This window comes from Euprymna scolopes, chromosome 14, assembly GCF_053919585.1.
Source record: "Euprymna scolopes isolate OS-2025 chromosome 14, ASM5391958v1, whole genome shotgun sequence".
Taxonomy (NCBI): Eukaryota; Metazoa; Mollusca; class Cephalopoda; order Sepiida; family Sepiolidae; genus Euprymna; species Euprymna scolopes.
This window is the reverse complement of record NC_136495.1, coordinates 67,604,485-67,630,550: the sequence shown is the minus strand read 5'-3', so window position 1 is coordinate 67,630,550 and position 26,066 is coordinate 67,604,485. Positions and strand designations below refer to the sequence as shown.

The following is a 26,066-nucleotide window of genomic DNA, read 5'->3' as shown; positions in this document are numbered from 1 at the left end:
GCACCTCTAAACACCCGGGCAACGCCGGGAAACGCCGCTAGTATAAATCTCACCTGTCTGTTTAAATGTGTGTATGTTCGTATGTCTGCCTTCAACTTTCGACAAAGGCGACGGATTTTCACGAGATTGGTTCGTTCTGAAGCTCAACACTTCGTGTTACAAATATCGAAAAATTGACCAAAAACATTAATTCCTTCACCCTCAACTTGGCGCTTTTCAACAGAAAGAGATCGCTTTTTTCGACGATATTATCGAAAGTTATCACCTCTTTTCGATTGACTAGCCTTAATTTAAACCTTTGTCATTTCAGGTGTAGCGATAGGCGCTACAGCAAAAACGTCACGTTTTTTTACACGTTCCCTTCCTCCTTCGCGGTACGGGTTCGAGCCTACCTGCCCACTACCACTTTTTGTTTGCTCAACACACACCTCCAAACACCCGGGAAACTGCTTCCGGATATTCTACACTAGATACCTGGTAACTCACCAGTGCCCTTGGATGAAAAAGATCCCGATTTCATAATGGAACCACTTTCAAACTTTACTGTATTAACGGTGCTGTGCTTGTTGAAGGCAGTTCCATTTTTTCGCTAAACACTTGTTGGTGTGTTCCTTCCGAATAGTTCAACTTCTGTTCCATCCGCCACATTACTTTTTCTCAAAACTTCATATCTTTCTTTAAATAAGTTTCGACAAACTTTCATTGGTTATTGGAATTTTTGGTCTTCAGTAAAGACACGTTTCTTGGTGATGTTGAATAGAAAACCAGTAGAATATAGATCTCTGCGAATAGTATCTTGACTCACATCAATTCCAGCATCATCAAGATCAGTTTAATTTCAGAACAAATAATGTTTTTTTTTTTTGCACATTTTTACTGATCCACTTTGAAGTACTCTAATCTATTTTTCTCGGTCTTCCATTTTCTGGAAGATTTGCTGTACCGTTAACAGGCTTTTTATACTTTGTAATAATATTTCCTACTGTAATTAGTGCTAGATTAATTTATTTACTAATTTTTCGGTAACCCTGCCTTCTGTATGACGTTCAATGATTCTATCTCGCATATTTCTGGATAATTCTTTAGGTTTTGCAGTTTTTAATTCTTGAAATACAGAATGCACATCAAAATGTCAGCTAATTAGTAGTACAACTATGTGCTTCTTTGATTGGTCAGAGATAACATTCAAATACTATCTAAAATTTGAATATTTAAAGTCGGTTCAAATACAAAGTGTCGACTGGAAATTTGAAAAAGTGTCATATATCCAACACTTTTAAAACATTGATAAAAAAACGGATTCAACAATAGGTTTCTAATTTTCCTTTCTACGTACAACTAAAACAACTTTACGAGATATTATTTACTAAATATCAGGCAAAATGGCGAACATAAATTCGAGTTATAACAGAAAATTACATGTATGCAATACTTATTCATGCCACTATATATATATATATATATATATATATATATATATATATACACTAGAAGATGCACTCGGCGTTTCCCGGTATTAAATGTAAGGTTAAATTCCTTTAAAAAAGAAAACGAAAAGAAACTAGGACATGTGCATGCTAGTATAATCTGTTTTTCAAAACTGTTCATTTATTGCATGCAAAAAAAGTACTCGAGCTGAGATCGAAGCCACAACCTAAAGACAATGAGTCAATTGCGACAACAATTAGACAACCACGTCTTTAAAAAGTGTTTTCAAACCACGTGGCAGTTGACAAACAGATAAAAGTTCGATGATTCCCAAGTACCAATTATCCAATTTTGACCCTTTAGCAGGCTTTTTTTTATGAAAACCGATTACAAACTTTTGCACATGTCTGAATACCTTACATACCAGATTTCAAGTCTGTACATCAAAAATTCGCTGAGTATATAGGTTTAGAAGTGTCCTCATACACATTCTCACTTTAATAGATATATTAATAATTTAATCATTATAGCAAATAATTATATATATTATTATAGCAAATAATTATACACACACACACACACACACACACACATATATATATATATATGGTGTTTTCATGATTCTTTCTTGCCATTCTCATGAATCGTCCACGTAGTGATTTCTACTCTCATTTCTTTTCTAGTCTTTGTTTTGAGTTTCATCGTTTCATGTATTGATCTTCTTGACGGTTTCTCTCGCTGCGATGATCAACATTTCTGTGTCTTTTTACAAGATTTTTGTGCCCTTTTACACAATCTTTTATGTTTTTTTTATGTCATCTTCCTCTTTCGTTACTTTTTACACAGAGTCGGCCAGTATCGTTCTTTGTGTATAATGCATTGTGCATTTTCACGAATTTCCTGGTCTTCTGATCAAGGTGCCTAAGTTCTTCGTTCATACCACATGTATTTAATCTTGTACGTTTTTGTATTTCTTTTAAATTAGTGTGGTGCATTGTTTCATCTATTTGTCCACAGAGTCTATATTTACTGAATCTTTTTCAATCTCGGCGTTTATCATTCTTGTATGTTCACACTTTCATGCGATGCTGTAAATGTTATGAAAAACGATTCACAATGTGTTACCATTAGCATACGTAAGTAATTGTACTATTTTGTTTTTATTAGTGAAGTAATCTTTGTCGGAACTGAATTGGTTCTATGATCTAAAGCAACAGATGTTTCCTTAAAGCGAACTCTTGAACTCATTTCATTGAACAGCAGGATTCTAAGATTGTACAAAGTTACGAATTCTGCCCACCAAAACAATAGTAACATGTATGTTTTTTTGTTTAGTTGTTTTTTTTTTTTTTTTTTTTTTTTTTTAGTAAAGGTGAATTGGTAACGGTTCTGATAAACCAATTTATGTTTACAGGAATTAATGGACTGGAGTTATTTAGTGCAACGCACGCTTATATTTCATGATCAATCGACGGGGTTCAAGAAGACAGATATATTAAGAGTCCATTATCCGTGTGAGAGAGTACATTTTCCCGCGTGCTGGTGATAGGTCTGATCTACCTTATTAAAAAAAAAAACCCTTGTCAGCGGGCGCAGAATCGCAAAAATTATGCAGTACCCGAGTGACGCAGGACCGTATGTATTACATAAAAACGCATGCGCTAAAGATTGTGCAACTATGTAAAATGACTATAATTGTGTGGAATTTAACGGAATAAATTATATATACGTATATTTTTTAAATTTTTTATCCACCATGAAATACATATTGCCTCTGAGACCTAAGAAATTTCCGTGAGTTAAGTATCATACATACAGCGACATCTTAAGTGAGGAGTTGTGTAGCAGGATATTTGTTTACATAACATTTAAATTTCTGCATGTTTATACAGTAAAAGATAAACAGAGTATAGTATTCCAGTTCGATGAAAGAACCTATTAGATTAGAAAGTTTTTCGGCATCTGCATCAACATGAAAGCGGGATTTTATTGATTGTCAGATTCGTCGAGAGTATTTGTTGAAAGGGCATTAGGGCTAGAAGTTCGTCGGAGCACATTACTTCTACATCAAGCACAGAAATGTGACACTGCAATGTTGGCCATAAGTTAAATTTTTGTGACGGTCTGGCACATATATATTTAGAGATCTTTATAGATGTTATAGATTTCTAATAGCCACGACAATTACGGATTGAAATTGTTTATTAAAATTGTTTAAGTAAAAGAAATTGTGCTCAATAGCCTTCAATGTAACCATGCATTTATGCCCCCGTCCTTCTACAGACTGGATATTGTTTTGCAAGCATGTAGACATTTAAGGAAGGTCTACACAAAGTAGGCCCTGTGCCTCTCTAAAACATAAATTGTTCAAGATATATATATATATATATATATATATATATATATATATATATATATATATAGGCATACCAATGTGTATGTATACATATACATTCCCTCACATACATACATACATACATACATACATACATATACATATTTACACACGGACAAACATACATACATTAACACACTCACACGCATATATATTATAAACGCACTATTTTTGTAGTGAATGTCACTTATAATGCAATTTGAATCGACAGGTTGCGAATGTTTATTCTATAAAAAATGGCGTTAGCATGAATTCCAAAACAGCCGAGGAAAAGCAACCTGTATTTTACGTTGGCGTGTTGCAACTCTTGAAGGTATTTTGATGGCATATTTTGCGATGTAATTACAGTATTCTGTTCTTATCTTGATTGCATCATCAACTGCGACCCAATCATTTTAGGCAGCAGATGTCAAAAGGCGTGTTTTATTTACTATAATCATAATAACGGGTAATCTTTGTAATCTGAAATTTTATGGTTCTAAGTATACGGTGACAGTCTTGTGTTGAGTTCGTATTTTTTTTATTATTTAAGGCTTTGTTTCCACGTGTTCTCTGTAAGAACGAATTAAGACAGCAACTTGTTAATAGATAGAACGTGTGAATAAACGGATTACGCCACTTAGCACATTAAATAATACAAATTATTAATACAGTTCAACATTGTCCCGGAACATATAAAACCTTATAAACACTAAAGTTATATCGAAAATCAAGAAAAAAGAACCAGAATGATGACAAGAAAACTCAGGGCTCTGTATGGTATGGGGGAAGAGAAAATATTAACAGTTACAGTAAAAGAAATCTATTAAACAAAAGATATGAACATTTATCTAAATGCAGACATGAATATAAATTCTTACTAACATATCTAAAAATATAAAATTTAAAGGACTAAAATAAAGTTAGCACACAAAATCTCTTCTTTCTTCTGGATAACCGACACTAAAGAGTACCTGGCAACCATTTTTCTTTACTTCTGACTTTTCTGCCTTCCTCAGTTTATTACTCAACCCCAGCTCTGTCCACTATAGAATATTGCATTTTCACCTCTTTCTATCTTCCGGTACAATTTATTGCAGGCTTGTATTTTTTGTGACCTGATCATCATATGACACGCTCGTATTACTTTATTATTTTTTATTCATACTCAACAGTAGGTCTTATAATAAGAATTGCTATAACAAAAAGCAAACAAATAATAATATAAACAAATACATAACGTATATATACATACATACATATATATATATATATATATATATATATATATATATATATATATATATATAAAACAATAGCTGTAAGCATGTGTGTCTATTTGTATGAAACTATTTAAACAATAATCTCTTAAACTACTGGTCACATGACACTGAAATCAACAGGAAATAATAATCATACACCAAGGATTGTTTATAACGAGTTAAATCTTTATTTGGATAGATGAATAACGTACAGAAATATGTCGGCGAGTTGAGATGCAACATATTCATTTAAACTCGTAGATGTATTCCATTACTTTTGCGCATGCGCAAATTCATTCATACATTGAAGTGGTATAATTAAACAATCTCATCTATCTCTGTACATATATCAAATGGCCGGGAACGCGGCTGGAGCTTTAAATGTACTGATAGCACCGAAGTCAATTTTTTTTTGTCTCTTGAAATCAGTACCATATATATATATATATATATATATATATATATATATATATATATATATATATATATATATATATATATATATATATATATATATATATATATAACTACTTCATTTATAGCACCCGCCTGATAAACCCAACTCAACCAGAAATAGGTAGAATTAGCAAAACTATACTTTCTAGAGTAAACAAACAAATCAAACAAGACCTAGAACTAAACCAGTGGGCAAATACTACCGAAGCAATCACCTGGTTTAAAAATATAGAAAACAAAGATAAATGTACGTTTATACAGTTTGACATCATAGACTTTTATCCCTCGATATCCGAAGAACTTTTTAACATTGCCCTAGAATTTGCCGAGGCATACACTGATATATCCTCGGAAGAAATCAACATCATTAAAAAATGTAGAAAATCAGCTCTAATAAATAACAATAACCAATGGATAAAAACTAAAATGAAAAATTCGTTTGATTTGGCGATGGGTGCCAGGGATTCTGCAGAGGCATCAGATCTTGTGGGATTATTTATTCTATATACCCTCACAAGCATATTCGATACTACGGATATCAGCCTATATAGAGATGACGGACTAGCTATAATAAAAAAACTCCAACAAAGTCAAGGGAGAAAACTTTAAGAAAATCATACACAAGGAAATGAAAAAATTAGGCCTAAAAGCAGACGTATCAGCTAACATAAAAATAACAAACTTCCTGGACGTCACGTTAAACTTAGATAAAAACACATATGAACCATACTTAAAAGATAACGCTACTCCAATTTACGTAAACCCTAAGTCCAATCACCCACCATCAATTATAAAACACATTCCTAACTAGATCGTAAGTAGACTCAGTAATAACTCAAGCGATGAAAATGCATTTAACAGGTCAACCAATATCCACGAAACAGCCCTAAAAATAGTGGATACAAAAATATCGATATCAAATATAAGCAACAAAGCACCAATAACTATAATGAAATTAAAAATAAAAGGAAAAAAACTATAATTTGGTATACGGCCCCATACAATCAAATGTTAAAAACAAAACTTAGCAAGAAATTTCTAGATCTTATTGAAAAACACTTTTCCGCAACCAACCCCTTACACAAAATCTTCAATAAGCATACCTTAAAGTTATCCTACAGTTATTGCGAAAATTTAGAGATGATAATTAAAGCACATAATAACAAAATACTAAATAAAAGCAATGTAAACAACAACAAAATAAACAATAAAAAAGTAGACATCATGACAAAAATAAAATTAACACTAGCAGAAATAATAATAATAATAATAATAATAATAATAACAACAACAATAATAATAATAATAATAATAATAATAATAATAATAATAATAATAATAATAATAATAATAATAATAATAATAATAACAAACCAACCCCGGACAAGAACAACCATATCATAAATAAAAATACTAATAACGAACAAGATAAATGCAACTGTAGACACCGCACACTTTGCCCAGTTCAAAATAAATGTCTAACAAAAAGCGTAGTTTATCAGGCAACAATATTTGCGAAAGAAAACCCGAATAACAAGAAATATTACATAGGCATGACTTCCTTAGATTTCAAAACCCGATACTATGACCACAAAAGTACATTCAACAATAAAAAAAGCATCGTATAAAAACAACACTAGCGAATAAATACTGGGAACTCAAAGAAAGCGGACATTCGCCGGTAGTCGAATGGAAAATAACAAGACAAGCTACCACGTGTAGGCATTTAGACGACCCATGTAAATTATGCCTTCATGAAAAATTTGCTATCCTCTACTTTAAAGAGCCCCAAAATCTATTAAACTGCAGAAGAGAAATAGCAAATAACTGTGTTCACAAAATAAAATTTACTCTAGGATAGCGATACAAAATAGTTTTAAAACTAACAAAAACAATAGAAAATAAACAAATAAATAAAGTAAATGAACATGAATATACATAAACGATCACACATATGTATGTATATATATATATGTATATATATGTGCATATATGTATGTACACATATGTATATTTATATATATTAAAAAATGTCTGCCTTAAACCACTAAACTAGTTTTAAAATAGATCCTTTGTTCGATAAAATGCATGCCCATTGGCTGATAGGAAGGTGCGCGGTGGATAATAGAAAGCTGATTGGCTAACTAAAATCCTCAACAGAAGAGGACCATATAAAAACGATAAACAACCACAGAATTCGCGCATAAGCCTGACGAATCCTAGAGTGGATGAAACGCCGAATATTCAGTGTAGCTTAATCGCCATATATATTTTATAAATTAATATATATATATATATATATATATATATATATATATATATATATATATATATATATAGTAATAAATACTAAATCTGCATCAATTCAAATATATGTAAACGTATTTTACGATCGAACAATGCAAAGCGCCCCCATCTCCCGCCAGTTAAAATTAATTTAACAAATCATGTAAAAATCTGAATACTTTAATTGAGCCAATATAGATCTAATCTTATAAGTCCACTACGATAGACTTTATTCAGGTAGACAACACTGGATTTCAAATTGTGTACACTTACAGAAATATATCAACGTAAAACGGTATTATTATTATTATTATTATTATTATTATTATTATTATTATTATTATTATTATTATTATTTATTAATTAATTAATTTATTATTTCATGATAGTGTCAACTTTCGGATATTTGTAGTTTAAATTATTTTTGAACATCAGGTAAATTCCTCTATTTTTCGACATTAAAGCTGTACCTTTACACTTTCACTGTCCCACAGGCAAGCTTTATGTAAAATTAAAATTTAATTAAGCTATATATGATGGCCTTTTGTTATGGTTATGGAATCACCTTAACGTCTTTACATTTCCATAGTCTAACTAATTTATATTTCAGGTCTTAATATCAATTTTTTTCATGTTTTTTCTCTTGCACTATAGTATTGGAGGGGCAAACTAATTCAATGATTGAGTAAGTTATCTTGTTTTTGGTCAGAAAAATCATGTCCAGTTTAGAGTGTTCAAAAGCATTAAGATTTGTATGCGTATGTCCCAAAGAAATTTGACATTGTCGTGTTCCTGTACCACTTCTGGCTTATGCTCACACCACTTCTCGTTGTGGTCTAATTTGTAGAGTTTGTATATATTCCAGTGTAGGACCTAGGCGATTTGTCGTGTTTCCACTTTTTATATTGATTTGAGCTAGCGTAGGACATTCTGATATAACATGCACTAATGGTTCTTCCCTTTCATTATAGACTGCATGATTCTGCAGTTTTGCCGATAGACCTAGGTTTAGGCACAGATAAAGAGTGTGGGAAATTATTGATAATGGTTTCAGCTAGACAACTGTTTTTCGCAAAAGTCAAACTGGGGGCATAGATTGGAGCTCAGACGAGTACTTGCCATAAAAATAACGATAATGCAGAGACAGACTCGTTACGTCTCTTCTGTTCTAAAGAGGTTGGAGGGAAAGGAAAAGTGTATAATTCCAGTTATACTGATCTCTTAATTTAGTATTCTTAAAGACTATGTCGTATAGTTTCTTTTCAAATAATTTACCCCATCTCTCTTGCAAACTATGACTGTTTTTCATCCCAGGTCTTAGTATCATGGCATTTCCGTTTTCAGTTGATGAAGAAGAGTTTCATAACTTTCAGCAATATATTTAGACTTCCTACTACCACATCTTTCACACTAAGTAAGCCTGGGCCACCTTCTTTTCTAGATAGATACGATTGATCTACACCCTCTTTCTTAGCAAAAGCTCTATAAATTATAAACATTTTACGTGTTGTTGCGTCCAAACATTTTAATTCATGTACCTTTCAGTCAAGTATACATGCAGTATTCGTATGATAACTACTAGTCTAGCGTTGATGGCATATATTTATTCTGACTGTGAAGATGTGATTTAAAAATAACTATTAATCTTTTTTTCGTACTCAGGTGTGACCTGGTTTTGCGTTTCCATGTTCTTAATCTTATCGACTGCCATTATCCCCACATATTTGTACCTTCTCTCACTGTCACCATTCTTTATCAGATGTGTTGTTGGAAGTTCCAGGTGATCTGAGTGGACGAGCTTGCCTCTTTTCATCATAAAGAATATCCCATTTAGTGATGTCACATTTCATCCTTCTGTCATTATTAAACAATCTGATCTTGTTCATTAGGGTATCAAGCTGGTTCTTATTCCTTCCAAAAACTTTAAGATCATTCATGAATAGTAGAGGGTTGCCTGCATGAAGTACTTTTCCGAATTCATATCGGGTGTCAACGGAACCAAGCTGATGGCAAAGAGCAAAGGAGAAAGACTATCGCCTTGGAAAATCCCTCTATTAATTTTCACCTTGACCAATGCAACATTCCCTGCAATTAAATTTGTTTCTCGATATTTTATGCTATTTCTTTTATAGATGCTTGATTGTTGGGGGTTATTCCGAAAATTTCAAAATATTTGAATGCCTCTGAATGAGGCACCATGCCAAATGCCTTCTTATAATCTACCCAGCCTATTAATTGTTAGTAGATCTTCGTTTGCAGTTTCTTAGTATCATTGCATTGAGCAAAAGCTGATCATTAGTGCCTCGTGATCTTTTTTTTATCGGCTTTTCTCTACCTCAGGCAGCAAATTGTTTAGGACCAAATGACCATAGATACTTTCCATATGCTAGAAAGGCAATTGATTGGTTTAAAGTTTGTCACTTCACCCGCTTTTGGATGATCTTTCATGATGAAGACTATAGAACCCTTTGATAGCCAATCAGGGAAGCTACATGTTTGAAGAAGCGGGTTACGAGCTGGAAAGTTTTCGAACATGTATCCTTTACATGTATCAGGCCTTTTTCAATTTGAAAGGTTTTTAACCTTTACCTTAAGCATCTCGACGATGAATATTATATTAGTTTGTAACTATATTCTAGAAGAAACGTCATTTTCAATATCTTTGATCAATTCTGCGTAATCTTGATGCTTTACTTCTCTTTCCCAAATGTCTTTCTAGAATAAACGGGATTGATAAGCATCAAGTATAAAGCCTTCCCCTTTTCAATTCTTTCTGATTAAAAAGTTTCTCGTTCTTCTCGAATAGTCTGTTCTTTCGATACTGCTAAAATTTCATCATACTAACGTTTATCTTATGCTGTGAGACGTTGTTTCATTTCTTATGTTACACATTTAAAAACATTTTGGTGTAAAATGTACATGTTAGCCTTTCACAAGCACCGACTTCTGAGTTTGCTATTTCCAACAGCTAGCACTTTACTTAAATCTTTCCTAGGTTCTTTTATTTGCCCATTTTATGCCACTAGAGCTCTTTCTAATTAAATAAATATAGATATTATAAGTTCAGTACAATAGACTTCATGTTTGTACAGCATAATCACGTTGACACACCGGTTCTCGTCAGATCACCGAAGTTAAGCAACGTTGAGCCTGGTTAGTACGAGAAGGGTGACTATTTGGGAATTTTAGGCGCTGTATGTGCTCTTCGCTTATCTCGGCATTTGTTTCCAGCTATCATATACAGACACTTCACTTGCTACTGGTATTTAACAATGTTCGCTCAGGAGAGGTGTGGTTAGGGATTGCGCATCCCCTGCCACAAAAAATTTCACGCAAAGGAACCCCTATGTATCCATAGTCTATCAAAGACTGAAGGAGCCTGTCCTGATACATATAGAGATATACCATCATAAAAACATTATTATTATTATTATTATTATTATTATTATTATTTACTCACTAGGAGTTATCACACATGGCATCATAATGGATTACTTACCGCTTGGAATCTGGGTGACAACAAGTCTCCATAGTTATCTAGTACTCTTCACCTCTTTGGATAATTTTGCAAATGAATTTGCGTTATCGCAACAAACGTTTATCATTGATTTCTCGCTGGCAACAACCATTAGCCTTCACTGGAATTTGAGTGGCAATGAACCTACCCTAGATCCCAGTGCTCTTCGCACTCATCCAGTGGTGGTCTGGTTAGTGCCTTACTTAGTAAGTAAGCATAGGCCACCTTCTTTTCCAGGGAAATACGGTCTTTCCATCCTTCTTGACCCTTCACTACTATTCTGTGTGGTGTCAGTTGATGCCGACACTACATATTTGGGGGGTAGCTTACAATTGTCTGGTCTGCGTTATTTTGAATCTATGTGCCTATCCTCTATCTATTTCTCTATCCTTTGGTTTTATTACTGTTGCACTTCCTATATGTCAACTTATTGTCTGTAGCTCATGTTTTTGCATTCAAACGTATTCCTCATAATTTTAGCCGTTTTTTTTATTGTTTTCCGTTATATCTCCCCAGCCGATCCATTTGCAGTCTCTCCTATTCTTTTATAGTTTGTTTTTCGGGATTGTTTCCAGTGATCCTATTATTATAGGTATTATCAGGACTTTCTTCATCTTCCATATTCCTTCAGCTCCATGTATTTGTATCGCTTCTCCATCTCTTCGATATTCACCCCGTTTCTGCTAGAATGACAAAATTTATGGTCTGACAAGACGTTTTTTTATTATTAACTATTATGGCATTTTATTTTTTTTTTGCTGCCATTGATTCATCTGTTAGTGCATCCATGTCGTATAGAACTTTGTGATATCCGTTTTCAAGTACTGCTACTGGTTTATGCTTTTACCATTTGTATGCATGTTCAAGATGCAGTTGTTTGCATAATTTTAAGTGTATTGCCTTCCCAACTTGAATCTGTCTATACGTATATTCATTTTTGATTATTTTGCTGCATTCACCTATTATGTGGTTTATCGTTTCGTCCTCTTGTCAACAGAATCTGTATTTGCTGTTTTCTTGTGTCTTGTCGACAATTGCTTTGATATAATTGGTTCTAATCACGTTATCTTATAATAAATTGTATGGCTGTTCTTAGTGAATTCATTTTTCTGTTGAGGTGGCTTTTCTAAAGCCATGTCCAAGTATTTTTGAGTGTATCATCTTTTGTCATCCTTAATAAACGTCCGTGTAGTGTTTTTTGACCCATTTTTATCTCGTCTTATCCTTTGGTTCTTTGTTGTCTATCTTTTCATTTTTACAGTGTTTCTTGTTGTAGTGATTATTCTTTTTTGTGGTCTGCCTTATGTATTTTTCTAATTCTTTGTTGATTAGTTAGTGTTCCTAAATATATGGGTTGGTTGCCGCATTCCAGGATTTTATTTACTATTTCAGCTGCTTTTATCATTGCCATTCGCTGTAGACTCTCAATCTTCTCTTTGATTCCAATTTCTCCTAGTCTTTGTCAGAGTTTTTCTGTTCCTAGTGCTCCTTTTATTTTGTGATATTATACTGACTTTCTTAACAAGCTTCGTGTACTTTCTTCGTTTATCTCTTTCTTTGATTCTTATCCTATGATATGCTAGAACAGTAAAATATACAATTTTTCAGTTTATTTGTTTCTTATTAACCGTGACGACTTTTGGTATTGTTGCTAGGATGGGTTTATCTATTTGTACGTCCATGTCCCAGAGGATTTTGTGGCTTTTGTTTGTAAGTTCTGTCTCTAGTTTATGTCTGTACTATTTATCTGCATGTTCAAAATGCAGCTATTTACATAGTTCCCGTTGCAGTGCTTTCCCCCACGCAATCGTGCCTATTCTTGTAGTATATTTTACACTAGTTCACTGCATTCACTCATTATCCTTTTGTCTCTTGATTCACAGAGTTTACATTTATTGTTTTCCATAGTTTTATTTATTTTAGCTTTAAAGTAGTTAGATCGTTCTTAGTTTTATCTATTTAAGCTTTAATGTAGCTATTTTTCTTCTTCCTATTGTTGTTGTTGTTGCAAACGAAATAGAATCGCATTTTCTCTCTACACTTAGGCATGTGTATATATTTAGGAATATGTTTGTGTAAGATAAATTCTGAAATAATTGACTGACCATTATGAATTTTGAAGTCCAGCTTTCAGACATAACAGTGCGTAATATGGGTATATTTTGTTCAATTAATTTTTATGCAATAGGGAAATTCGGTGGAAGCTTTTTTTATAAGACTTAGAAGCAATAAAGTTTGAAGAAATTTTAAAAAATAAGTATTATATATAAATTAATAAATATTCTTTCAAATGTTTCCGATATAGTATTTAATTAATTGGAATTCTTCTGAGATGAATAACTCGCATCATTTATCGCATTATTTATTGCGGACTGTTATCCTCATCTTCCGATCTGCATGAACTTATTAAACACTAATTAAGTAAAAACATCCCTGGATTATGTTTCTAAGACCCTTTAAGTTTAAATTTCAACTCGTACACACTTTTCTAGAATCAATTCATTTATTGGATACACGAATGCGCCCTTTACGATGTATGTATAAAAGTCTGTTGTGTGTTTATTCCGTGCGTGCGAGTGTGTATAGTTGTTTTTTTTATCAATCTGCTTTATCAATCGCCTCTATTCAATTTTCAAATGTATTTTAATGAAACCAAACGCACTTCCGAAGTAAGCCGTGTATATCAAATAAATAACAAATTCTTTTGTATATAAAAAAACCACAAACTTTATTTGGCAAACAACATGTGGCAAGCAGTGGAGAGAGATGAGATGGGAAAATAGCGGCGACAGACCGATTCAAAACGTGCGTCTCTGACCCCCGTAAGTGTTCTGTTTCGAAAACCTAGTTGTTTTTTTTTTATTACGATTGCACAGGTTTGAATCTATTGTTCCTTTGTTCAGTTTTTGACATCTCATCCAAGCCGCAGGTCAGAATCTGGGGCGCTTTCTTTCCGCTTACTCCTTTTCAGAAATCTGGCATCATTCGAAAGTTTTGTTGCTACAATTTTTATTGTTGTTTATTCCGTTATATGGTTGGCCCATTATTTAGCAGATTTAATAGATTTTCTGATAAAATGGGAATAACGATACTAGTCATAAGGTTTAGTATATATATATATATATATATATATATATATATATATATATATATATATATATATATATATATATACAGTTTTAAAAATAATAAGCGGAAGTTTCTCAAGAGCTCTTTCGGCTATCATCTCATCAGGAGAAAATCGATAGCGAACAAAATAATATTGTGTCGAAAATAAAGAGTTCTAATGGGGAACTTATTAAATGTGCCAAAAGTACGGGGACACTAAAATAAATTTATTAACGTTTAAAAACGCTTAAAATATTGGCGCAACGAGGGAGAAAAAAAAGTTCCCCATTAGAACTCTTTATTTTCGACACAATATTATTTTGTTCGCTATCGATTTTCTCCTGATGAGATGATAGCCGAAAGAGCTCTTGAGAAACTTCCGCTTATTATTTTCAAAACTGTATATAAATTCTGTACCTCTAAACATTTATATATATATATATATATATATATATATATATATATATATATATATATATATATATGTATTGAATTAAAGAAACATATTATGGTATAAGACTATTCTGTTCAGTGAACGGCGAATACATTTTATTACGAATTAACGTAACGTTAAATTCTTTTTGAACGTGTTATAAATTTGCATATTTGGATATTTCCCCCATAGCTACTAGAAGATTCATAGAATCATTTGTGATTTTCCCAACCAAGCATACTTAATCTAAAACTAAGTAAGGGCTTTTACAACATTCTACCACTGTTAACAAAATTAACCCTAAAAATACGCCCCCACCCAAAAAACGTATTATTTAGATTATTCGGACTACCGTTCTTATTTTAAGTGTTATTTTCACAACGTTTCGGTCAATATAACCTTTGAACTTGTTTAAGTTGTTCAAGTGAACTTGAGAATCTGCATGGCATTTCGAACAGGAAAAAATATTGAAACTTCAACTCGCAGAAGAAAGTAACTGAGAATTTAATTTTACCAAGAACTTTATCCAACGCGCCACGGTTCCTAAAATTACTTGTAACTTACACTCTTCTGTAGGTTGAAGGTTAAATCCTCAGTGCAGGCGACATTCGAATATACAATTGTGAATTACTAAGAACTTCTACCCGATCATGACTAACGGAACGAAAGCATGCTACCCCCGTTGATTAAATAAAGGATTTCCTTCGAAATTCTATGCAGATTCCCGAGTTCGGTAAGACACACCTGAAGAAGGTCGAGGGTTACATTGACCGAAACGTTGTGAAAATGACACTCAAGATGAAAACAGTAATTCGAATAATCCAAATAATACGAATTATCAATCCTCATATGAAAAATTCAGAAAAAAAAACGAACAACATTAAAGTAGCTAATGGAAAAAGGGATGGTATAATAAAACTATTTACACTGGAATGAAAAGATAATTTAACGTTTGATAAGCTGGGTGTAAGGTGGTTTATATTCTCTACTGTGCAGCAGAACCTGCCCTTGTCATTGCAGAGACTCTTAATCTTCTTAAAGGCATTGGGTATCAACACTTGATCTTGAACAGAAATTAATCTAGTTTTCTATGTTATTCTATGACAATCACTCTTCTACAGAATTGCGAGATGTATCAGATACTGTTTTGGTTGTTCAAATTTATTTTAAGCTATTCAGTTTGTGGCCGGATATATTTTACAATTTCGTGGATGTAGTGTCTTTAATGGAAGCGACAGAAGATTTGAGAACATAGACCATGCATATAGTATAGTCATATAATTCTAACGTTACATTAATTTAAAATATATCCGAACCGCCGTCTGAGATTCGTACGATAAAACGCATGTTTTCGTTGTTTAATTAGTTTTTTTTACATGTTAATGACTCACCACTTATCAAGGTCCAAAGTCCACTCGAGGATAAAAGTTAATGAGATTGTCAATTAGATGTACAAAAATATTATGAGAATATTGGAAGCAATGGGGAAATAAGTGCAGTATCTGATTACTACAAGGAAGCAGTTATTATTTGGTATTGTTGCGTTAATTAAAGCTGTATTAATCGAATCAGATTTTGAAGAAATTAACGAATAACAATCAGATATTTGTGAGAAGATGCAATCTAATTATCAGTGATGATTAAAACATGAAATAATTTATATTTTTAAAACGATAATGACAACCTCCTCTGTTTTTTTTTGTTTTACCCTTTTCCTCTTTACTTGTATAAGCCTCTCGTCCTCCTCTTCTCTCTCTCTCTCAATATATATATATATATATATATATATATATATATATATAAGGTATAGAATATGCTACCTAAATATACCCATATATAGGGTAAAGAATATGCTGCCTAAATATACCCAATATATACATATATATATATAGGAATACTTCCATCATCCTCAGGCATATTGCGTTATAAAAATTCTGTTTTTAATTTATTATATATATATATATATATATATATATATATATATATATATATATATATATATATATATAATTAAAAACAGAATTTTTATAACGCAATACTTCCATCATCCTCAGGCATATTGCGTTATAAAAATTCTGTTTTTAATTATATATATATATATATATATATATATATATATATATATATATATATATATATATATATATATAATTACAAACAGAATTTTTATAACGCAATATGCCTGAGGATGATGGAAGTATTCCTATCGAAAGCGCTCGCTAAAGAAACTTATGGATCCAACCTAAACAATTTTGAGAAAAACGCAAAAACGATTATTAGATTGGAGAAGATAAAAAAAGCAAATAGTGGAACAGAAAAATTCCGTGATTTTTAATAACATTTGTCTCAACACACACACACACACACACGCATATATATATATATATATATTTATATATATATATATTTATATATATATATACATATATATAATTTTCTTTATGTATATTAAGTATATTATTAACAAAACTGCATCGACAAATAATAACGCAGAACATAAACTTATTTGTTACTTGGAACTTATACACACACACACACACACACACACACACACACACACACACACACACACACACACACACACACACACACACACACGCGCACACATCTATCTGTAAAAATAATCTTGGAAATTATTATCATATTGTGTAAATTTTGCAAATTCAAATCAACGAAATCTTTAAGTAAATATAAGAAAACTTTCCGTTCGAAAATTCTACATTTGATGTCAACGTTTACTTATTTGTTAAATGCAATATAGACAAGCTTCTATTAATTTTTCTTTTAACACTGCGGGTCACATTTAAACAAAATCAATATTTTACAATAACCGTAATCCCGCATGTGCACATTGAAGTACTTCTGCAACTTATGGACCGTGCTGCCATAAAAACGTTATTATTTAGTAACACATTCTTAACATTAACATTTGTTAAGCATTCTGCTTTTGTCTAAAAATTTATTAAACATAAGATAACGCAAAAATTAAATTTTACTTGAAAATCCTATCTAAAAATTAGCACGCTTTGTAAACTGCAGAAGAGACTAAATGCCAAACTAAAGCAACATTTTTGTTACAGGAAACGTGGTGTTAAATAATTATACATCCCTTTTTTATTTATTTTACTTGAGTAAATTTTTAAAAGATCAAGGGGCTCCCTCCCAGAGCTAGCACTTGGTTTTATTACGATTTGGATGTAAAGACCATCTGCCGACAGAGTTTGGCATCCCGACATAGCATGGCTTGGACTTTCAATCGCTGAGTTACAAAACCTACCATTTGTTTGTATTATACATTTATAAACTTTAATTAATTAATTAATTTTTTTTATTCAATTTTCATCTCAAACAAGGCACAGTGCCACTTTGAAGTAGGGTCTACTATCTGGGACATAAGTTACAAGGGTATTATGAAGGGAGATGAGTAGCAAGATGTCTGTTCACATTACACATGAACTTCTGCATGTCAGTATAGTTGGGAAAGCAGAATCCCGGAAGGGAGTTCCAAAGTCTAGCAGTTTTGGGGAAGAAACTATTGGAGTTGCAGGCTTTCTTACACAGGGATCTCTACTGTGAAGGGGTGGGATTTAGCTGCTTGTCGGGTTTGTCGGGGGGGGTATTCACGTCGAGGCGGTACAAGCGCATATAGTGCGCCAGAAAATTCACCATTAAAGTACAGGCAGAGAGATGGAACATTTCGTCGATGGAATAGAGGCTGAAGCTTAGATGAAAGTTCAAGACCTATCAGGTTGGCAACTCTCTTTTGAACCCTGTCAAGGAGTGAGAGACAAGTAGCAGATGCACCAGCCCAAATGTGACAACAGTACTCCATACATGGGCCAATGGCGGCCTGATAGAGGTACAAGATACTTTCAGGCGTAAGTAGTTTTCTAGCACGCTCTTAATGCATCTATTCCAGTTCATGTTCCCTGTAAACGTTAGGCCGAGGAGTTTAAACGTTTTTTTTTTTTACTTGATAAATTTTTAAGAGATCAAGGGAGCTAACTCCTACCGGAACTAACACTTGATTTCATTATGATTTAGATTTATATCCGAGGGTTCTTTTTATAAAAGCTGTTGCTCCCTTTATCGCTGCAATCTATATTTCATTACAGCTTGGTCTTCCAGGGATCGTCTCCAAGTACGTCTTTTTTAATAGGCAGTTGCTCCCATCACAACCGGTGCAGAGATCATGTCATCTTTTAATCATTCTTTAGGTCCATATACTTAGTTATCGTTTCCCGCACAACTCTATCAAGGCCACCGCCATTTGGGATGGTGGCATCAATAATGAGCACATTTTGTTCAGGCTTGTACCATATCACAATATCTGTCTTGCTGACCTTGTCCTTTATATATCTGGCCGCCTGTAAATCTTTGTCATAGAACACGGTTACCTTTCCATTTGATGTTATCGGTGATGGTTCATGTTCCCATATGTTCGACAATCTGTCGAGCTGCATCTCTCCACAGATCTTCTAATGGAGGTATTTACGTACTTTGTTGTAGCGGGCAATGTAAAGGCCATCTGCCAACAGGGTTTGGCATCCTGACATAAGGTGGCTTGGACTTTCAATCGCTTTCAATAGGCAAAACCCACCATTTGTTTGGATTTTATCAATTTTTTGTTTTATTTTACTTCAGTCGAAGTTCTCGGAAATCAAAGGGCCCACTATCCGGGGCTAACACTTTAACTCTGTATGAGATACATAGATATTCGAATGTTCAATTTAAGTTCTTTATCTCTCAAACATTAAGTTAGTAAAGAAATCGGGAACATAATTTATGGCACCCGTGCTGGTCGCGGCTACCAATATGTGACCTCGTCTCTCTTGGTGAGGTCACGCAAGGACCCCTGATCGTCTTTGGAAAACTTCGACTCGTGATGTCTGGTTCTTCGAAAGGCTATCACATGAAATCCAGGTATGCTGAAAACGAATTCTCTGGAAGCAGAAAGATGAAGCTCGCGTAGGTCAGAAGGAAATCAGACATTCGAAATTCTATTCTACTAAAATTAATTTCACAAAAATTACAGTCTTTTTACATATATGTACACTTCAAGTTCTTAACACATTTGTAAATTCAGTTCTTAGTCTGTTTTCAATTCACAGTTCTTCTTCCTCTTCTTCGGAGATGGCACTCAGGCGAAATGGAGAGGAGAGGTGGTCAGGGAGCGATAGGATAATCTCGAGATTCTGCGCCAATCTGGTAAATTTCGAGCGACATTGGCCTTATATACTCTGGGTCGTGTCGGGGTGGAAAATTCCCTTAGCCAATCAAATTAAGATACGTGTCTGGGGATTTCCAATCTTAAATTGCATGTGTGCAGTTCAGCCATTGTCTAGAGTTTTGAAATCTGAGGCCCAAAATGATATCTATTCCCATGATCTTAGAGGTCAATGCCTCGTCATTCAGAATACCTGGTGTGAAGGCGCTCTCCAGGCCAACAAGCACACTCTCGTTTCTACATTATCTGGCATTTCCTGTTATCTAACACAAAATAACAATTATATCCCTGAGTTTTACAATAACACAAAATATATATCTGATTTTTCAAACAATAAAACAAAATATATCTATATATTTCAATTCAAGTCTTTTTGATATCCGCTGTCGTTCGGGATTAATTTAACAATTTTAGCATATTTACCCGGTCTTTCTTAGATCCCAGGGAAGTCTCAACCTCCCCAATGGGGAGCAAATCGCTCCCTCAGGTCGATCACGTTACAATTTACCTCTCCCCAATTAACCATTTTCATATTTTGTAGTATATCTTTCATTTTGGTCTCTGTGTCTTACTAGATTCCAGGACAAGAATTCATCTAGTCTGATGGAGTATCCAGATCCGTGCTATTACGAGGTAACATTATTTGGAGAAGGTGCACCATTCCTCGTAAAAGCTAATGTGGGTTAGCCATAGAAAGATCTTATTTGGGCTGCGAATACTATGTGATTTTGAATATTTGGTCAGGGTTTACTTCTAGGGAAATGTATCCTCATGCCAGGTTGCTTTGACAAACCCATGTACAGAGAGACCTTAGACACTCGAGATTAGTGTCTAGTAGGCATTCAAGTTCTCTCCAGTAGACATTCAAGTTCTCTCCAGTCGGCATTCAAGTTCTCTCTTTACATTTTTTTTTTACTTTACTTTTGTTAGTTTGAAGAGATCAAGGGGCTCCTTCCTGTGGCTTACACTTGATTCTATTATGATTTAAATTTATATCCGAGGGCTCTTTTAGGAATAGACACTGTTCCCTTTATAGCTGCTATCTGTATTTCCTTACTGCTTGGTTTTCCAGGGATTGCTTCTAAGTATTTTTGAAGCTTCTTTTTTATTAGGCCAGTTGTTCCTGTCATAACTGGTATAATGTTTATTTCTTTCAGAGACCATGTTGTTTTTAGACCATTTTTTAGGTCCTGATATTTTGTTATCTTTTCCCGTTCTGCTCTATTAAGGCCAAAGTCGCTTGGAACTGTGACGTCGATAATGAGTGCTGTCCTTTCGGGCTTGTTCCATATTACTATATCTGGCTTGATAGCCTTGTCTTTTATGTATCTGCCTGCCTGTATGTCTTTGTCGTAGAACACTGTCACTTTTCCATTTGATGTTATCGGTGGTGGATCATGTTCCCAGATGTTCAACGACCTATCTAGTTGCATCTCTCCACAGATCTTCCAATGTAAGTATCTGCATACTTTGTTGTGGCGAGCAGTGTAATGACCATCGGCTAGAAGGATTTTGCATCCAGACATTAGGTGGCTTGGGCTTTCAACAGCTGAGTGACAGAATCTGCACTGGTCGGTTTTTTGTAGACCAGCCATTTTCTTAAATCCATTTGTGAGTAAGCCTTGGTCTTGCGCAGCTATAATTAATCGTTCTTCATCAAATGGAAATTTGTCACTTTTAAGCCATTCTAGTGAAGCCTCCTTGTCAATGTAGCTCTGGTTCAGTTCTACCATGAACCTGCCTGCTCTCTTATGTTGTTGCCATCCTTCTAGTCTCGTCTTCAGTTTCCTTTTTGTATACCCCTTTCTCTTCTTTCAGGTGATTAGGGTTGTTGGGTTGTCATATTCTTCTATTGTGTTGTCCAGTGTGTTACCACTGAAATTTTCACCGAGCTTTGTAGTTGACGTCTGCTGGGGCAAACATTTGGTGTGGTGTTCATTCACCATTTTTATTTTGGGGTCAGAAGAACATTTGATATATTGGCCCATGCTTACCACTGAAGCTCGGTATGCGTGGTTTATTTCAGTAGGGCATAAACCACCTTCTCTCCGTGGTAAGTACAGATGTTTGTAAATGACTTTATGAAGGGCCAGCATTTTCCGAGTTTTTACGTCAAGGCTATTGATGCAGTTTTGTGGCCAATTGATTATGCCAAATCCATAAGAGACAACGGGTATTACCAATTGATTGATGGCAGTAATTTTGTTTTTTTTATATATAAACATTATAACTTGGTTCGAACTTGGCACACCCCTGTTGTTAGCTTCTGTCATTAAGCATTTATCTATCTTCCTTTAAGTATATATGAAAAAAAATGGTAGGTTATTTGAATATCCGTAATTATAAAAATTTGTTGTTCCCAACTAGCTACCTGTGGTTATACAGGGTGACCCCCACCAAAAAAACAGAGGACATTCAATTGTTTTTCTTAGCATTTTACAGTCAACGGAGAAAAAAAGGCCAAAGACCCTAGTGTTTTGATGTGATGTTTTGAATATAATAAACTAGTTATGACCAAAGTTTCACTTCATTTGGACAAAGCACTAAGAAACGGGGCCTAATCAGAGTTGGGGCCCGTTTTTTTTGGTCACCCTGTATACCGTAAAACTGACAAAGTAAACTCAAGAAAATCATGAAAAAAAAAAAAAATTCGTTGAAATTTGAACTTATATCTCAATCCTCTGGGAGTATACGATGGCGCTATACATGTTCTACAGCCTAGACTAGGAGAGTCAACACAAGCCAGGAACAACGTAAACGTGAACGAAACGCTTGTGTTTTGTCGATGATTAGAGGAACACGTTTATTTACTTCAAAGGTAAAATGTTAGCTTTTTAGTTCAAAGTAGAAGCGTCGTCTTTTAAAGCGAGAAACATGCCGGCCAATTAGTTTAGTAGAAAAATATCCTGCTGCTTCAGATGAAAGGAAACTTTTGGGTTTGAGATCCACTCACAGTCGATTAGCTAAAGAAAAAGGCAGCCGGAAAAGGATGAAACAACTTTAAAACGAAACGTTGAAAATTAGTTTTGGAGATCAATTAGCAAACTTAATAATTGTGATTGTTAATAACTAACTGGTTTTACCCATTCACTGTCGCTTTGCAGTTTAATGCTTATTCACTTTTTCAACAAACTACTACTATAACTGCTACAACTAATACTAATAACAATAATACTAACATTAACCATACTCCTTCTTCTCCTCCTCCTATGACTAATAAGAAAATATGTTTGCTTCTATATTAAAAGTGAAACATTTTTACTTTCTTTTTATTATTATTATCTATATATTAATACGATAGCATGTGTGTTATTTTCTGTGTCACGCTTACATCCGGGTCGTTTAATTGTTATGTACTTCCATTTTTTTGTCATAAATGATTTTACCAAGAATTCTTCATAAGTTTTGGTTTGGGTTTCGATTATGACTGATGGCACTCCAGTATCTATTTTTTTTTAATAAATAATTTTATCAGGAATTCTTCATAAGTTTTGGTTTCGGTTTCGATTATCGCTGGAGAACTCAAGTTATATGCACACACACACACACACACACACACACACACACACACACACACACACACACACACACACACACATATATATATATATATTTCATAAGTTGTAATTTCGGCTTCGATTCAAGCTAATGTACCCAAACCATATGGATATATTTTTTATTTTTGAAATCACAACTTTATAATATATAAAATTAGTTAGAACATTTACTCTATAATAATATATACGAAATCTGCAAGAATTAAAATATCATATTTAAGCGTACTTTACGACCGTGCTTTGCCGGGCGTTCGTGCTAGCTTAGATAAATACTTTTGCAGTTTTAACAAAAAAGCTACACTACTATCAGAGCGTCTCCATTTACATTGAACTAAATGCCAACATCAATATATTACATATAAATGAGTCCCCTGTGGAATTTCCACGGGTTCAATTAGTTAGCTATTATTAAGATTAAGATCCTTTTTCTAATAATATTTATACGTGATTTTTTCTTTTTTTCTTCATTATTATCAGTTATTAAGATCAAGCGTCTGTTTTTTTTTTGTACATAAAATAAATTTGCCTACGTAAATATTTTAAGCGAATCGGACACACATAGGTTCACTCTTATTATATAAATAAGTATAAATAATCTAATACAATATATTTACTTCTATTTTATTTATGAAACAAATATGATTTCTTTTATCAACTAGTCTTTGTTTAGTGATCTATACATTTCCTCCCGAAAAGAATGAGATTTCCGCGTGATCTACATCGCAGGGGGAGAGAGGGGTCTGCCATTTAGAGAATGGGAGGTAAGAAGTACAAATGATTATTCCAAAGAATCTCTACCGATTTTATACGGAGAAACCCAGGGAGTTCTCCTTGCTGTCGGATAGCAGGAGTATATTCGTTAGAAAAAGAAAATAATTGGGAACACAAAGAAAATCTTTTTCACGTAGCTAAATACTGGTTATTTAATTATGTTTTATAATTTTTAATAATAAATCATTTATTTTGATTGAGATATATTCAAATTGTCATGTATATGCCCAGTCGAGTACAATAATCTGTATAATCTCTTATAAGAATCTTATATAATTATGTTATCAAAGAGTAACTCTTTAACAAAGCAAAACTTATCAAGATAAGAAAAGCTCAACACTATTAAGAGGAGCAAACTAAAAAAATCAAAATGAAAGATGAGAAATACATGTTGTATATAACTTTATTATATCATCAAAACATTAAGGAAAGGTTAAGGGGGGATTAAGTAAAATACTCTTTAGGCCATGGCATTACGAAACTAAATGCTTTTCATCAGAAGAAGAGAAAGGCAAGCATTATACAAAACACAAATATAGAAAATGTTCCTTCATTCTCATTTCATATCTAAATGTCATTAAGCCAGTGTTTTTCTATATTTGCATTTTGTATGATTATGGTTCTTCTCCTCTTCTGATGAGAAGCATTTAGCTTCGAAATGCCAGAGCCTAAAGAGTTTTTACTTAATTTTCCCCTTAACTTTATCTTATTGTTCTGATGATATAATAAAATTATATATAATATTTAATGAGGCGGATTATCAGTTGAATAATAGAAACAGGTACGAGAGGACCGGAGATAATGAATAGATTGAATCTTTTCAAATACTTTTTTTTAAAATAATAAATTTGTCAACTTATAAGTCATTAGATGCATTTAGCTGGCCTTACTCGTTGAGAGTTTCTTTATATTTACAAGTATCGTTTTTATATATGACCTTTTCAAACTCCTTTCATTAATACAGCTATTTTTGCACTAAATTAACGAAAATATTACAACAAAAAACGTCTATTTCTATTCATAAATGTACAGCATATGCTAGATTCTAACGTCCAATACATATAACGTCCGATACAAAATTCATTTCACGTCATAGACACATCACCCATTTCTAATTTATCTTATAATCAGTTTACCTTGAAAAAGATATTTGCAAAATAAAGAGAAAACGTTGATAAAAATTTAAACAATTATATGCAATGAGACTCCCAACTTTCCACCCAACCAAAAATGGAAGCGTTTTTTGGGGCTATCTTCAAACTCCCTGAACTCTAATTTCTGACGCTTTGTTTTTCATTTTTCAAAACACCGGCTGCTTTATTTACCTGCAAATTTTTAACCTCCATTACGCCGGACTTCTAATACGGTTTTTTATTTTTATTGTAACACTGCACTCTGATTGAACTGTCCGCATTAACTGTTTTACATATTTACATCTTATGTTTTTTATTTGTGTGACTACAGATCATAAAACTTCAAGTTTCAACTCATGCAGCGACTAGCAAATGCATAGAAATGTTAAAACCTTTAATATGACTTTCTGACTAGTTCGCTAACAATTTTTTCCCCTGATGAGAAGAAATAGCATTCTTTGAAACTCCGCGGATTAAGGAGCACCAAACATTGGAATATTCTGCCGAACAATAA

At 33.3% G+C, this 26,066-nt stretch overlaps 1 long non-coding RNA gene and 1 pseudogene across 1 annotated transcript in view; one reads left to right on the top strand and one right to left on the bottom strand.

Moving 5' to 3' along the window:
* The window catches only part of LOC145293363 (uncharacterized), a 173,219-nt gene that overhangs the window by 21,939 nt on the left and 125,214 nt on the right, over positions 1–26,066 (bottom strand). The window lies entirely within an intron of this gene.
* LOC145293404 (5S ribosomal RNA) lies at positions 10,891–11,007 on the top strand (annotated as a pseudogene).